The 15,282-nt window shown below is 45.8% G+C and overlaps 1 protein-coding gene across 4 annotated transcripts in view; it reads left to right on the top strand.

Annotated features, from left to right (window-relative positions):
• The window catches only part of ARHGAP4 (Rho GTPase activating protein 4), a 593,975-nt gene that overhangs the window by 124,002 nt on the left and 454,691 nt on the right, over positions 1 to 15,282 (top strand). The window lies entirely within an intron of this gene.

The raw sequence follows: 15,282 nt of genomic DNA, 5'->3' as shown, positions 1-15,282 counted from the left end.
ATCTGATATCGTGTGGTTTAGTCTCCATGAATGTCTCCCGCTGGCTATTTCTTCTGGAGTTTGAAGGCCAGTGTCCAGGCACTTTCTGCAATGAGTGAGGCTCAGTCCCACGGCCGAGAATTGGTGGTACGGTCCAGTGTTACAAATATGTTTACGTTCTATTATGTGACCATTGGTACCCGTCGAGGGGGGTGTGTCAGCCTCCCAGCCAATGAGGACGCTCAGAACAGGGTCATTACCACCCCGGTAAAGACACCGCTTTGAGCCTCCTCTGAGCGGGAGGCCACAATCTTCCCTCGCAGGCATAAAGGTAAGTGCACTCTTCCCCCGTGTCCCATCCCTCTTACCCCGCACCCCCTCTTCCACATTTCCAACCCCCAGCCCACTTACATTGCGCTTTCGCGCCCCTCGTAGGCGCCGGGATGTAGCAATGGCCACAATGGAAATGGCGAAGGGACTACATGTAGTTCTCTTCTCCCTGATCCATGGCGATTTTCTTGATTTGTAGTTTTTAACTGCAGCTGAGAAACCTATTGTTTCCCAACTGGAGATTAAAACACTATTCGTACCCCGGTACAATGTGCTGGGGTACTAATAGCAATAAACCCCTCACAGGGGTGGCATTACCGGTCAGGTATTACCATGGGGCTATCGTTAAGGCCCTCACTAATTGACGCCCCAGGGTATTACCAGACCAGTTACGCGCCCCGCACTCTGGGTTTATTACTTAATTATATAATGCCTTACTGCATTTTGCGCCAAGGTGAGGCCCTTTCCAATCTTGGCATTTCTTTGCTTTTAAATTAGAATGTTTGCCTTGCCCTGCCTTTTTCCTGTTTGTCTCCCAGCACTCCTAGTCTGCTGGTTGGCAGGTCATGTTGACCCAAGTCTCCCCGCACAAATCCGAACTCCTCGGACAGCCTTGCTTGGGCAGCCTTGTCTGGTTAGCTGTTGAAGGGAAAAGGATGAACCATGTTTTGCATAGTGTCCAAGCCCTGTATTGGCATCATCCTTCCAACTGGCCTAGTTCAAAACTGCTCTGCAGTAAGGTAAGGGGTGGCTACCCGCTGCTTTTGCCCCTTGGTGCCCCACAGTGATTTTGCACTTTTGGTCTTTTATTGTGATTTGACTCCATAGTGTCCCACTGTATTTACTGCTCCTCTGTGATTTTGCTCTCTGGCGCTAAACGGTAACTGTGCCCCCTGATGTCCTACTGTTATTGTGTGCTCACATAATCCATTGTCATTTGTTTGCAACTCTTGACCCACTGATTTTGCTCTCTACTGCTCCACCTGATGTTCCACTGTTATTTTTGATCCTAACTGTCTCACTAACTTGTGCCTCTGCTATCAAAGCACTGTCTAGCCTGATAGCATCCAGGGAACTAGACCATGGAATAGTACTAGAATATAGCTTTCATGCATCTACGGAAGGTCATTAATATTGCACGTTCCATAGTTTTTAAATCTGGCACCTAAAAGGACCAGCCTAAATACTCTGTGCCCCATTTTAAAAAGGAAAAAGACCAGACATTTGCTGCTAGAGCTCAGCAATTCCCTTTGTTCGTGTAATTGTGCTTTCTTGTGAAGATAATCTGGTGCTGCACCCAATTTTTTTGCTTCAGAATAAGGGCTCTGAAAATAATGATTTTTGACTGGAGGCCTGTGAGGAATTCGACCATCCATACAGGGAGTGTGCTAGCCTGGGCTTTTTTGATTTATTGATAAATGAAAATGATTGATGGGAGACCAACCTCCGAGAAATGAGTGTGGCCATTCCGCACCACACCCATTTCATCTGCTTCCCGCACCAAACACATAGTCACCTGTACTCTGGGAAGACACAGCCTACAGGTGTCGTCTTCCCCTGTCATATTCACGTGGCATGTGACAGCCCTGGGTACATCAAAGCATTCCAAGAAGGTGGAAGGCACACCTTCCTCCAGCCATGACCATCCTAATTAAAATATCAAAGGCTCGATGGATCTGCATTCCTTTTGTTCTCCGGCTGATGGCAGTGCATACTAATGAGAGAATTAAGGCAAGCCTGCTGAGTGGGCTTGGTTGCCGGAGAGACAACAGGAAGGCAGGACTAACACCCCTTTGGTGTGCAATGTGTGAACTTCAAGCTAGTTCCCAAACCTCTGTATGAAATGCATGTCTGGGTCCATTATTTACCATAGGGAAACCCCTGCAGAGCTGACCCCTTTCAGAGAGGAGAAGTATGTGGTTTGGGGGAGACGGGAAGTCTGCACCCAGATCATACTTCAAGGGAAAACCTGCGCTTTAATCAAGAGTCACAGAGGGCTCAGTTAACCAGAGAGAGACACTTTGATCTCCAACAGACAGGAAGATGGGTGTGACTTGGGTATATGTTGTCATCCCCTTGTCTGTCCTGTTGCAGAGCACTCTAGTCCTGACCTCATGCATAACAGAAGATTGTTGGTGGGGACCCATGATTGGTTCATTAAGGTAGGCTTAGCCTACACCAATCACTGGGGCCCTTTTGGCTTTAAAAGCGGTCTGAACCCCTCACTTAGCAGATCATCTGAAGACTTTGCAAGGAGTAAGGACTCATTTGAACCCGAGCTGCAGGTACAGTCTACATTACACCTTCTGCCAGTGAAGGAGGCCAGGAGTTCCAAGAGAGAAGAAATATCCCTCCCTAAACATCTCCCAGGGAACAGAGAGATACCAGACTCAGAGGACCCATCTAACAGCTCCAGAACCGGTACCCTGCCAGCACACAGCATGCCCTGCTAGGTTCTGACAGTAAGCTTAATAGGTGGTAAGTGCCATAGAGTCTCTGGACCAAGGACAAGGCTGTTGCCTGATAACACCCTCCTGAGCTTTGGGCCATCCGCCTTGAAAGGGAACAAGCTAAGAGGAGTGCTACACAAGCACCACAAGCATCATCATGCATCCATCTTGTTAAGGTAAATTTCGAGACTGAGTCCTCAAACTGCATCTGGCTGCACCGCTGACTGTTGTCACGCTGCAGTCACCAGAGCCATCCGACACACCTCAACCATCATTCCAGATCCACCAACCAGCACAGAGACAACGATTTTTGGCCCCGAGTCGCCGTGCCGTACAGCCTTGCTTACCGAACTGCCTCCTGCCTCGTACCCGCAACTGTCTCCCACCACTAACACTGTCTCACAGGCTGCGAAGCGCCCTGGAACCGCCTCGACGCTGTCAAACACCAAGAACTTCTTCAGCACCAGGTACATTGTGGTTCTGATACCCCTGGACTTTCTCTTAAGGCAACTAACGAGAGTTCCAACCCTTTGCCCCTTTGGTGTTGAAACCAAATAACCTTGAACAGTAAGACTGATTGCATTACCATCTACCCTCCTGTCAGTATTCAGAGTGCATCCCTTTCCTTTGTGAAGCTGTCTGACCTCGGTGTTCCTTTACAACGTGGGTTGTAATTGTAGTGTGCTAAAACTGTCTGGTGTAGTAATAATAAAGTAGATATTTTTATGCAACCTTGACTGGACAGTCCCTTTTATCATTGGGTAATAATTGTATTTTCGCTGTGTTGCAACTAACCAATGATCCACAAACGTGCGGAGATGAGCCTGTCGTTCCGTCCACGTTACCAAAATTGGACAAGGAGGTCTTATAATTCACTTGTATTCCAATCTGTTCGGATCCCTTCTGGTGTACTAGAGGTGTGGGGGGGGGGGGTTGATTGATGGTTTAGAAACCGATGTTCAACCCTGGACCATTGGTGCCCTAGAAGTTGATTCGTCACAAGGCCAGTGCAATCTAAGCAACACTGAGAACATATGGCTATACCAAGATGATTTAGTGATGGTGTTTGCAGATGTATTTAGCTAGCTGGATATAGTGCCATTTTTAGTACAGAGAGGCCAATACAATAATTTAGTTGTGCGCCAATGACATCACGAGGTATATTAGCACAGTTTGTTTGAGTCAAGTTAGTTGGAAGAGTTGACATTAGCGTTTGATTGAGCATCCACAGAGTATGGTATCCAATGTTATAAATATGCGAAATTGGAAATGGAGGGATAGGGTTTGTTCTATTTTTTGACTAGTGGGGTTAGATGCTACACGCAAGAACAGTTTTTTTTTGATTTTGAGAAGATGATCCAGGGTGTCAAAGTCTGCAGATGGATCCAGCAGCATCAATAAGGTGGAGCCATTAGATTCAACTTGCCGAAGAAGGTTGTCCCTCGCATCCAAAAGTGGTTTCTGTACCTCTGCCCTGCCTAAAACCCCATTGCTCATCTCCAAGTAGCTTATGTTCAACACACTTCTGAAGTTGGATCCATGCTATCTTGTCCATTATTCACCCAAAAATTGGATTATTCGAGATTGGCCTATAACTTCTGCATTTAAATGGGGGATTCTTCCACGGGGGTGACCCAGATCATCTTTAGTGAGTCCACGATAACAACCTCCAGGAAGTTGAAGGAACAGATAGTGACTTATTAGAGGAAGGATGTGTTTGTGGGTGTACAATCTTAACCAAAGTTATCAGCATCCTCTACCAGGGAATTAAAAAGACTTCTCCTAGGGCCTAATTCACAGAAGTGTTCAATAATAACAAAACCTCATTGGAAAACGCTCTGTGAATAAGGGCCTTAGTATTTACAAGGGCTTGTTTTTATTGTGCCCAAAGTTACTTTGAGATATTGTTGCACAGGAATTTGGGTTTTGCTGACATTTTTACATATTACCTTTTTTATAACTAAACCCAACCCTACCACCCTCTGTCATTATAACCATCTGGACTGTCCTGACCCCAAGAAGAACTGGCTCAGTCCCTCCATAGATGAATGCAATTCTCTAGGGACTTCTGAAGCCTACACTTCTAGAAGAAAATAAATAATCCGGTTAAGCCAGAAATCACTTGAGGGCTATAATGAAAACATCGGTATCACCTGTTTTTTTAATGGATGCCCACTCTATAGCCAAACATTCCTCAGAGATCTATGACCTTAGCGAGGACAAACCAGAGCTACTATTCATCAGGGAGACCTGCCCTGCAGTTGTACCCAAGGCTGTGCCCACAGGCAAAAAATTCAACTCGCTGATAGAATGGGCACGAGAGGAGGAGGAATTGCATTTGTACACCGTCTCCATTGATGTTCAAATGCCCCCCCACCCGGACATCATCCCAGACTGTTATCACTTCTGCTGTGTTACACCTTGCACACTTACTGCACTCGGCTTCCTTCCCATTAATAGACCAACCTTATACAACCCATCTTCCAGAAATAACTTGTTGGATGCGGTTGCTAAACCTTCGGTAGACTACCAATACCATATTGTGAAGTTAGTCTCTGGCTGTAAAAGGTCAACACAGCTACAAAATAACTGCCTGCAGTATTGGGTATTAGCTATGTTATACTTAAAGCAGCTAGTTAAAGTACCCACCCATGCAGCTGGACACATTGGATGGTGTTTTTTGCATTGCAAATTTTACCTCCGTCTCCTTATCAGTGTTGTACCGTAGAGGAACAACTCTCCATCCCGACACGCATCTCCACCCAAGCACTACCACTACCAAAATCAAGCAAAAACCATCCAACATCAGGCACTGGAAGAAGAGCAAATGGGACATGTTGTTTGAAAAACATCAAGTGGCCAAACCCCCACCACATATCGGAAACTTGAAGGCACGCGGGATAAACATCAGGATATCCATACCTGCATATCAATGACCCTGCATAGGCATTTTTGACCCCCAAAAAACCATCATACTTTCACATAAGAAGCAAATTGTCACACTTCAAACTCAATCTCCTAAAAAAACATAGATCTGTAGCGGGGTAATGTTCATTGCAAAAATGTTTATTTTTGTATGCCAAGTAGAGTTGGCACAATACAGCCAGAAGAGAATGTTGAAAATGATCTAATCAGTTAAACCCGTTCAGCTTGTAATACAGCACCAACACCAGCCCAGGAGCTCTATGGCTGACTCTATGGCAGCAGTCTTCTGCAACACAATTAAACCAATCTAAACACCTCGATTAGAAAGGACCAACACGGCCAATCCCAGCAATTGAAACAGCACAGAGGAACCTAGGTATTCCATCATGGACTGCCTTTTGTCGCATGTCGCTTTATGATTTCTATATCATGGCCAATGGTACACATCCAGCAGATTGTCAGGAAGACCGGTGACCCCACTTTCACCCAGCAACTACAAAGCAACATGAACTAGCACCCGCCAATCCTTCCCAATTTTTCCAATGAACAAAGAGTCGCCAGATAAACTTTCAAAACTACCTTTTATCTAGCCTTGTAAAAAAATGAAACGGTAGCTAACAGCTCCCTCTATGAGTCCCAAAATGGAACACCGCGTCCGACCAAGAGAGAAACAAAATTAACACTGTGCTTTCAAAATGTTTAAAAAACAAACGCCTACTACAACTTGCCTAGTGCACTCCAAGGATGTCATTTGGGGGCATCCAGGGGTCGCAGCCATGATCCCTGTGTTCTGCCTTGCTACCCCTGCAATCTCCCTTAATACCCCTGCAATCTTCAGGTTATTTATTTTACTGACACTCCTGGAGGAGTAGGGGCCCAGAGCCCCTGTGGTGCGGAGGTCCCTACCACACCAGGTCTGGCGGTGTCCTCCTGCTGTCTTCACCCATAAGGGTGAAGGCTGGACCGGGGCTTGCAGCGCCAGAAGGAAGTGCTCAGTAGGGTTTGTAGCTGATCGTGACATGTGGCAAGTGTCACAAGCCATGTTTAGCTCCAACCCCTTCTCCTCTGGATTCTTGGCGGTTCATATATAGGAACCAGGAAACTCTCCCAGCTTTCTGGTTCCTGTTTGTGAGCAGCACAGAGAGGCCGAGGGTGTCCTGGAGTGATGGGCCGAAGCTGCTAAAACGGGTAAGAAGGCTTTTTTGATTAATGTGATGTGTATTTTGCATGCGTGAAGTGCGTGCCAGATGTATGTATGTGCTATGGGTCAGTGAGTGGTGGGTGAATGAGATGAAATGTGATTGTGTGTGATTTTGAATGTTCTGGGTGGGTGGTTGTGTGCCTGTGTAGAGAATGCAATGTGAGTGTATGTAAGAGAAGGTGTACGTGTGAGTGACTGGCAGGTGAATGAGTATGAATGTGAAAGTGTGTGTGTGTGTGTGTGAATGTGTGTGTGTGTGTGAGTGGATGTGAGAGGTTTATGGGTAAGTGAATGGTGAGTGAGTAGGAATGTGTGTGGGTGTGTAAATGTTCTGGGTGGGTAGGTGGGTGCCAGTTTAAATGTATGTGACAGAAGGTATATTGGTGAGTGACTGGTGGGTGAATGAGTTGGCGTGTGATTGTGTGTGAATGTTCTGGGTTGGTGGGTGCATGCCTGTGTGGTGAATGCAGTGTGAATGAATGGGAGAGGAGATGTGTGTAATGTGTGTGTGTGTGTGTAAGGCCCTGGGAGACTGGGGATCACTAGAGCATTTTTGACACTTCCTTTATTGACTTTGCATGTTTTACTGGTATTTTCGGGCAAAGACAAGTTCATGTGTGTCATTACCTGACTAGACTGGTATTTTGGTACAGCCAATCTAGCCATTGCTTAAGGTGGCATGACATGTATTACTCGTCATCTTTGATAAAGCAAACATGAAAAGTAGTATTACCTCGCTAGACTGATGTTTTGGTGTAGCGGCCTGTATATTCCTCTCTGTAGCATGACTTCTTATTAACTGAGCATCTCTGAGGAAGCAAGGATGATGCATGTTCTTATGGGTCTAGACTGGCTTACATTGGTATCAGTTTGACATGTTTTCTTATTGTGACATGTCACTTTTAATGGCCAAACCAACTTCAGTATTTTCTTACATAGGGGTATTGGCATATATTGTCAGAGCCAATTTTGAGCCTAGTGGCAGTAATGTTACTATAAAAAAAAATCTCAAAGCGAACACGATTATGTTCTTCTATGGAAATACTAGCATATGTTGGTGGAGCCATTATGGAGCCATTATGGAAATGTATGGGTACAGCCAGCATGGAAATGTTTTTTATGCTGCCATATACTGAAGGGACCGGCATGACAATGCTTGTGCAATTTTGGTCCCTTGCACCTCTTGTCACTTGCTCACTGTTCTTATAGACGAACAGCTCCACCTCACTGGCGAGGCCCAACCAGGCCGAAACACGTATTTGCGTTTGCTGTTGGTACTCTTGTTCAGAAGAGAATTGCCTGGCATTTCGGTGCTGGACTGCCCCTGGACAGGACAAAGACTGATATGTAGGGGGGACATTTCTCTTCTGTGAAAGGATGATGAGCTAAAGACTCTGTTTGAGACTCAAACCCGGGATATAGGCCGGTAGAGCGGAACTCCTAGAACCCCCCTTTACTAACCCATTATTCAAAACGTTTTCTAATGGGAGGGGGGGTAGAATCCCTCTGCCCCCTCCCCCTCCAAACCGTTTTCCTCAGTTCAGGCCTCCTCGCAATGCTCGGTCACAATCGCGTATTTGTGGCAAATATTTACACCCTCCAATAAAACAAGTGATAGATATGTGTGACGAGGCACTACCCCCCTTCTTTCTACGCTAAGAGAAATATTTAAGCTTTGATAAAAAAAAATATTTACTTCTTTCACTTTGGAGTAGTGCATGTCCCTGCAGCAGCATAATCATCATGGACATTGCACACATGTGGTGGTCCGAGGTGGCCTGGGGTGTGGCGTGCCCTGTACTTTTTTTAAGGAGCTTGGGGGCGGGGGCTTCCTCAGCATGGTTGCTCGTCACACAATTTGAAGATAAATGCACATGGAGACAGATGGCCTCAGTTTACGCCTGTGCAATAGGTTTCTTTTACCATAGTGGTAGCTGGCTCATAGATACTTTTATAACCAGGGAATTTTGTGGATACTAAATACTGGTCAATTATTCAATTTTCAGGCATTGCTCATGCAGCATTTTGCCCCTGGGTAAGGAGACAGTGCACTCCTCCCCAGGTCAGTGCCCTTTTGGCTTGTTTAACACATCAATGCCGCAGATAACCAGTACTTCTCTGTCCATTGATATATAGATGTTGCATACACTAGCTGTTGCCTGCTTTGGAGATTTTGGTTACCCTCTTACAAGTACTGCATTATGTATGTTTTACATATAGGCTCCATGTCGAATCTGGAAAGTGACATTTCCCAAATGTGTGATCGTGGACAAATCTCGCCTCCCTCTGTGCCTCGGTACTTCTATCTGGCTGAAATGAGAGCACCTGGAAACACTGGTGCTAGACGCATCTGAATGTGGTGTGCCATTAATTCCTGTGATGTCATCAGAGGTCAAGGGCCATGTGATGTCACTTCCGCTACCTCTGGCATTTTTGGTGAAATGACATCCCTGGTGCACGCCCCCCTGATTAACATTTACACCTCCTTCGATACTCTGAGCTATAATTCTGCTTAAAAGATAGGATTTGGAATTAAAAGTAACTGCTTTACACTGAATTACTTCATTTCTCACAGACAGGATTGACACAACATACATGTACCCGTTCAGGTCAGGTTCTCCAAGCCACATCTGTGGAGCACCCCTGCCATGCTATGCCTACCTCATGATTGCCCTGAACAAAAGAGTGCAGGATTAAAAAAAAGAATGTTGTGCTCCAATGGATACTAAAAAGGTACACTGGGCTTTCACTGCTTTAAAATGGTTGCACCACTGGTGAAGCAAAAACTAAAGTGCAGCTGCCACCAACCTACTCCCTAATACAAATATAGGGTGATTGAGGCCAGTTTAATCAAATAATGGTGCATTATTAAGGGTTCTGAGCTTCAATCCGGCATGTCACGGAGGATCGTCATTCGGCTTTCATTCAGCTAAGCTTTGGAATTCTGTGACCTAATATCTGCACACGGAAGAAAACCACCTGACCTTTCCTGAAAATCCCCCAAAACGTCGCTATTCAAAATACACCAGCATGACGCCAGCAAAATGTTGTAATCTAAGCAAAACCCATGACCAACTATAATCACTGCTGCTCATTTTTGATAAGATCGTCTAGACAAAACCTCCTCTACCTACTTGCACACAAATGTCAAATCTCTGCACAACACACCCACCGGGGATCACTCATTCGGTTCTGTCTCGCTACACCCTTTAAATGTCCAGAAAAGAAAGAATCCTTACTCGCACGAGATGACCACCAAATACCCAAACAACACTTATTTATTTGCATTTATAAAGCGCGTAAGCCTAGAGGCATCAAGGCACTGTTGCGAACCAGTTACATGGGGGGGAAATGACAGACAGCAATCAAAAAAAGGGAACTGTGGAGGACGTATCAGTCTCTTCACTCCCAATGTCACTCTCAAATCATTCCTATCTACCACCCACCCTGTTAACCAACTCACTTTGTAATCTCTCTCCACCTTACACTACTCACATAATCAACCCTGGTGCATGGCAGCAAGCTGCCTACAAACCTAATACGTTAATGGAGTGGTGCCATTGCTCACTTCTGTAGCCCTTTCACATCCACCTCACAACAGCGACTGATCGGCTCCATCCAGCACAGACTTCAACGGATCGATCCTGGGCCCTCCCCTCTGGCTGAAACACACACATCAAGTGGATCTGCCAGTACCCACCTAGAGTTATACTGACACTGAGGACTCTGGTGCTTCCGACCAGCACACATCCACATCACACGGTTCCCACCTGACTTCCCCTCCGCTCCATGCCACTGCCAACAGCCTCCCTTAACACTTTTATTGCAGGGCCATTGGCAGCGAGCCCACCGAAATGGTATGAGTGCGCTATGCAAGACCACTTTATATTGCAGTACATTGCTATGGCCCCAACGTGCTGCATGTTGTCTGGGGGGAATTCAGTAGATTGATGGACTATGCAATACCTTGCAGGAAAATAACTGCTTTGGTTTGCGATAACTGCAATTTCCGCATTCCATTAAACCGTTGTTTTGAGTTGGGTGGGGAGTGTTTTGCATTTTGTCGTGCCACTGATTTAGTGATCGCTGCCATGTGAACTACATGTTGGTCATGGGACTATGCCGGCTCTTAGGGGGATGCTGCACTAAAAAGGTAGAGCAAGGAAAGTGGGTTGGAACACAACTATCGATCAAAATTAACTCATTGGGGTTGTGGGCTTTGCAATTACATGAGAAATTGCACCTTTCATTGTAGAAACATGTTGGCTTGGCCGATGTAACTCGTACTGTAACATTTTCTTTAACAGTAATGTTTTGGGTGGGCAATAGTGTGTGTGTTTGACTACCCAAAGCAACGTGTTGCAGTATAGCACAAAGATGTTTGCCAGATTGTAGTTTAAAAAAAAAATCTGTCTGCTTCTGGATGAGGTCATGGGAGTAAGATAACCTGGGCATTTGTCCATCAAATATAACAACTGCATCGCTTTTCCATCTGCTACCCTTACCTTCCCTTATTCCGGAAAAAAGGGCAGATGGAGACATTTGTTCCTTTTCTTGGCATAAAAGGCTGCAGGTTTATTATCACAACATTGCTAAACACTACATGTTTGTCATCACTGCAAAAAACGTTGTAAAATTGTTCTCCCGGTGCGGCGACCAGCCGACTGCTCTATCTCAACATTGCTTCCCCCATTTTCTAACCAAGTCCGCTCTAGGCCAAAGCTCCCCCAACCGCTATTGTCTGTGCCCCACCTGCCCTTTCAGGTGATCCTGTACTGGGGGAGTGCCGTTCTTGCTGGGGGAAGCCAAGCCTTCTTGGATATCTCCAGCACCCTTGCCGGTAGGCCTCAGAGGAGCGCTGATCGCGAGAGGAGCAAATACACCTCCTGCTTTCCCACGGCTCGTTTGTAATACTTAGTGTCACTGGTCACTAAAACACTGCCATGCCACTGATGCGTCCACGCCCATCTGTGGCTCTCCCCATCCCTGGCTCATAGTTCAGCAGCTTTGTGAACAGGTTCCAGAAAAAGGAATCTATGCCAGCCATTGACAGATGCATGCCATCATTCCCATAATACTCTGGAGACTTTAGGTGATCAAACCCTGCCTGTCCTGGGTGAAACCTCTGCCCCTGGAGAACTTGGCCATTGCCCCGTTCAACTTCCTTTTTGATTTTTCCACTGCTGAATATCGTTCAGCTCCTTCCCAAACAGCTCCTAGCCTCCTTCCTCCAGTGCTGTTGCAGCACAAGATGATGCTTCTTGCTGGCTGAGCCCCCTTATATCTCCTGACTCGCCCCTTCCCTTTGTTGGTCTTTCGCAGGCTTTGCTTCTCGTTCTCGTAGGCATCCCAGCCCCTTTCCTTTTCGTGGGCTGCAGCACTGATTTTGCTGGCTTTTGCCCACTCCCGCCTCGCCCCTATCCCGGCGGAAGGAAGGAGGACGCAGCCAGGTTATCTGGGTGCCTCGTTGAGGACCCCCCAGTCGTCACCTCCATTTCAGTTGGATAACTCTGAGCTCCGAAAAATAGGTTTACCTCATGATTCCATGTCACCAGGTATCAATGATTTCATTTAACAATGTTATCCATTCTACCAATAGCTGTCCGGGTACACTTAAACTGTAACAAAATGCAATTACGCCGATTACAATGGTTTTGCCGGGACTGTCCCAGAATTGTCTAAGGGTAAGTGAATGCCCAGAGCTCCGAGGTGAGACATTTGGCAGCCTCTTGACACTTTGGGAGCCCGTGCTGAGCTCACAGCAGAGTCCTCCCTGGCCTGGTGTCGACCACCAATGCGTGCGCAACTGCGTGCTCCTACCTTTTCAGGTTGTGCCCCTAGTTGCCATGAAGCCGGGCCTCGTCAATGCAGTGATGGTTTCAACACACACACATATGATGTCTAAAGGCTGCTTAAGGTATCCAGCTCTAACATTTAGAGAGTGCGCTACCCGGCACCTAAGTGGGCACGTTGTAATGCTTCTCACCAAGTCCATATGAGGGTTGAATACATTTGGACATTTGATATGTCAGTCTCTGCTGCTTACGGGCAGTGGCGCCGTCTACATCTAGTCTTCCTGACCGTCCACGCCATCACATAACCCTGCTGACAAAATGTGTAATCTTTGTGGGTTTTTCAAACTCAGTCTGGTATGCGAGTAACATCATGAACCTCAACAATTTGACCTTCAGATACGAGTGAAGCAAGGCCTGGCCCCTAGTACTATTATGAACACAAACAATGTGACTTTCAGATATGTGGCTGGGCGAGGGAGGGTGTGACTCCCATTGCTGAACCATGTATGCACTGCAGAGGAATCTAATACACAGAGGTCCCAGTGTTGAAGTACCCAGGGTGCCTGGTTAGCCAACGAAGTACATCTAAAGTAAAGTGTTTCACACTCAATGATGATATACGTGTGTGCACTTGTACATGAAAATCTTCTTTTGCTAAAGTATACACTCTGCAATGTAAAGTTATGAACCGTGTTTTGGAGTGAAAGTGTTTAATTTTTAACAAAAGTGTATTTGTTTTTCGTTACACTGTTTAATTGATCAGTTTCCTCTTTCAGTGTAGATATTTTTTGTTGCAGGAAAACGTGCACAATGGTTTTAATGTGATTGTGTTTTTGCATTAGTTGATCTACATGGACACTGAAAGGAGCAGGGCAAACCTGTCTAATGTTCTAACCGCAGCCAATCAAAATGTATCTTCCCCCTTTGCACTGCTGTTTTTGTACAGATGTGTTTATTAAAATACCAGAGTGCTCCCTTGTTTAATGTGGTGTGGGATGCGTTTGGCAGTTGTAAAAAGTGTTACATTATATTGCTTGCAAATTATTTTAAAGTAAATTGTATAAATACTCTGCGTGATCTAAATCTTTTACGAAAATTGTATTTTGTTACATTTTTACATAAAGTATTTAAACAACCTTTCCAGTTCTAGGAATATATTCAGTGAAAAAACGTTGGTTAATACAGAGTTAAGATATTCAATTAATCGCAACAAAATCCAGGCAATTGTCCAGATGTGGAAGTGACAACAATCTTAACTCCAAGCTCTCCCCAACAGATGTCAATCCCCCTCCCCCACCCCTTATGTCACTTTTGATATCATGGTTGATCTACTCTGGGATCTGATGTTTGTGCTCATGGCCTGAGCCATTGAGGGAACTCAATTAAGATTATCCTCACTTCCCAGACTCGTCCCATTTCTTGGGTTTTGCTGCGATAATTCAGATCATCTTATCTCTGTCTTAACTTTCAATTTTATTCACTGAATTTCATGTTATTAATTGTTATGCTATATTTTCTCAAGGGCCCACTGCTCATGTTGCCACACTATTGTCCGATTAACCATAAGCTGACCAAACCCTGCACACTATTGTAAAGATAAGTTGTGTTTATTCCCATGTTCTTCAAATTACTTTATCCGAAATGACAGTCTTAGAAGAAGTCACCATTATTCTTCATGTTTAAACAACTTCTTGATGCAATATAGAGGCGGACACTTGCTCCCTCAATGTGCTTCATTACGAATTGGGACCCTCCTAAGGAGGAAGCTGAGCATCATTAACAAACTCATGACTGCCGCAGCCCTTGCCCAGAGGGCGGTTACTTCCTTATCCCCTAATCCTTCCTACTCTTCGCATCGGTAAATTGCTTCATTTCTCTCGTCTCATTCGCCACAGAGTTTCATTGCTTGACCCTTGCCTCAGCCCGCTGTACATGTTGCACCAATTCGTACGGCGTTCGCCCAAATCCCCCCTTGCCTTGCAACTAAACAGGTCCCACTGGCCACAGCCTTTCACCATGCCCACTGTCCACATTGCAACAAGTGGGTAAAAAGGCCCTGGCCTGTACCTCTGGCACTAATAAATAAGCAGATACCACTGCCATGGCCTTTGGCCACTTTCCATGTCATGCCCTCCTCCCCACCCCCACATTTTAATTTCTGCATTAGTTTTCCCCCTAAAATTCTCCTGGAAATATTCAAGGAGGCATGGAGGTGAGCGCAGTATTACCGCGGTAATCATTCCCACAGTAATGCAGATTTTGCCGATTTAACAAGGTAATGGGAAAACGTCCAAATGTGAAGGCCTTCCCCGCTGCCACTCTCCATGTGCACCCTTCACCCTTTCTCGGTCCACCCATCTGTCCCCCACTGCATAAATCCTCCCTGACTCTCTGCTATTATTCCCTTAAGCCATGGTTCCCGCGACACATTTTTGTTTTCCGAGCACGCCCAAGAACATTCCAATGGGAATCCCGCAGTAAGATGAAAATGAATTGCCCCAAAACGGGCTCTCAAACTCTCTGCCCATGTGGTCCCTTTTCACCCTCCCCACCACTACCCTAAAGTGAAACCACTGCTTTTTCTCTTCCAGGTGCCGTTTTA

Source organism: Ambystoma mexicanum, chromosome 2p (assembly GCF_040938575.1).
Source record: "Ambystoma mexicanum isolate Mex_15411 chromosome 2p, UKY_AmexF1_1, whole genome shotgun sequence".
In the NCBI taxonomy this organism is placed as follows: Eukaryota; Metazoa; Chordata; class Amphibia; order Caudata; family Ambystomatidae; genus Ambystoma; species Ambystoma mexicanum.
Note: the sequence above shows the minus strand (reverse complement) of the source record. Positions and strands in the feature narration are given on the sequence as shown.